Source organism: Triticum urartu, chromosome 5 (assembly GCF_003073215.2).
Source record: "Triticum urartu cultivar G1812 chromosome 5, Tu2.1, whole genome shotgun sequence".
Taxonomy (NCBI): domain Eukaryota; kingdom Viridiplantae; phylum Streptophyta; class Magnoliopsida; order Poales; family Poaceae; genus Triticum; species Triticum urartu.
In genome coordinates this window covers 348237400-348239723 of record NC_053026.1, presented here as the reverse complement: position 1 = coordinate 348239723, position 2324 = coordinate 348237400, and positions in this window count along the sequence as shown.

Below are 2324 nucleotides of genomic sequence, written 5' to 3'. Positions count from 1 at the left end.
TGGATCTGTGAAGGTGTACCCAACATTTGTCTTTTGGGTATCCTATGAAGACACACTTCTCCGATTTGGGTTAGAGCTTTATCAGTTTGGGTTTGAGCTTATGTTGAAACTTTTTCACATAAGCATTGCAACCTCAAACTTTAAGAAACGACAGCTTAGGTTTCTTGCCAAACCATAGTTCATACGGTGTCGTCTCAACGGATTTAGATGGTGCCCTATTTAACGTGAATGTAGCTGTCTCTAATGCATAACCCCAAAACGATAGTGGTAAATCGGTAAGAGACATCATAGATCGCACCATATCTAATAAAGTATGGTTACGACGTTCGGACACACCATTACACTGTGGTGTTCCAGGTGGCGTGAGTAGTGAAACTATTTCACATTGTTTTAACTGAAGGCCAAACTCGTAACTCAAATATTTTACTTCTGCGATCATATCGTAGAAACTTTTATTTTTGTTACGATGATTCTCCACTTCACTCTGAAATTCTTTGAACTTTTCAAATGTTTCAGACTTGTGTTTCATCAAGTAGATATACTCATATCTGCTCAAATCATCTGTGAAGATCAGAAAATAATGATACCTGCGAGCCTCAATATTCATCGGACCACATACATCAGTATGTATGATTTCCAACAAATCTGTTGCTCGCTCCATTGTTCCGAAGAACGGAGTCTTAGTCATCTTGCCCATGAGGCATGGTTCGCAAGCATCAACTGATTCATAATCAAGTGATTCCAAAAGCCCATCAGCATGGAGTTTCTTCATGCGCTTTACACCAATATGACCTAAACGGCAGTGCCACAAATAAGTTGCACTATCATTATTAACTTTGCATCTTTTGGTTTCAATATTATGAATATGTGTATCACTACGATCGAGATCCAACGAACTATTCATTGGGTGTGTAACCATATAAGGTTTTATTCATGTAAACAGAACAACAATTATTCTCTAACTACATGAATAACCGTATTGCAATAAACATGATCAATCATATTCATGCTCGAAAAAACCAAATCATCTAAGATGCAGTGAGTCATTTAGTTTGTAGGGTTGAACGATGCCTATGGTCCTCTCGTGGGAAAGTGACATGGCTGTGACGTGCTCGATGAGACATATATAGTCAATTTGGTAACGATTATGCCGAATTATCACCATCGGCATTTGGACCCTTTAACTAGTCTCTGCTTCGAGTGCTCGTCGTAGACTCACGTGTTTTCGCGAGATTACCTAGATCTAGTATACGAAGCTATTATCAAATCTGAGGGTGCTAAGTATGCAATCACGGGAAGTAACAATCACATAAAGAGTTCGGTTCATGCTTTATTATGCATACAGTTAATCGTTTACTTTTGCTAGCCTGCGTGGATTTCCGCCGAATGGTGCGATCTTGGTGGTATTCTCGGCTTTGGCCAGTGTACGCAAGTGTTCGCTTTGCAGCGAGATTGATGCTACTCATTTTCGAGGCTTAGGCGTACTTGTAGGGTGTTTCACTTGAGAGCTATCGTGGCTGTTCTTTTCCTTGTAAGTTCCCCCTTGCTGCTTCCTTGTCGCGTACTTTGAGAGCGGAGGAGGTCTGTGTTGTGAGATCTCCAGCTAACACTTGAAGTGGCTTTTTTATTTCTAGCCTTTCGCGATTTTTTTCAGCAGCACGATAGGAGCATTAGGGAAGCGTCGCGAGCTCGCTGGGCTAGTAGTATGGGGCGGGGGTTCATCAGAAGGGTAGCGTAAGTGTTGTACGCCGGGGAGAGAATTCTGTAATCAGCGTATTTATCTGAGAGAGTTAACTCCCACTTGACGCAAGCGAGTGTAGTAGCAGGAGAATCTGAGCTGAGGTTCTTTCTAATTGCTGTTGAGCTATTCGTTCTTCCTCTTTTCATTAGAAACTTCGTTGGTGTATGCTTGATCTTAGATTCTTCTTCAAGCTCCGGTATTTTTGCTGAAAAATGTTAACTTCACGGTCTTGTGAGCATCCTCATCATGTCGGCCATGAAGTGCGTTTGAACAATGCTTCTTGAGTCCCGATTCTATGCCTGTTTAGAGCGCGATTTGGTCGGCCACCTTATAACTACGCCATGTAGTCGCGTATTTGCAGGGGGTGGTCTGGGAGCCAAACGTGTGTTCGATAAATTCTGGAGGCTAGGCTTTTCCTCAGATGGCCGTTTTTCTGAGGTCCTCGCCTAGGTGTGCACTTAGCGTACTAAGGGACATCAATTTTCTTTCTGTGGCATTGCTTTGTAGTTGATCATATCCTCCGTCCTCTGTAACGTGGGATCTTCACTTTGTCGAGCTCAACGCTTCGAACCATCTCATCTTA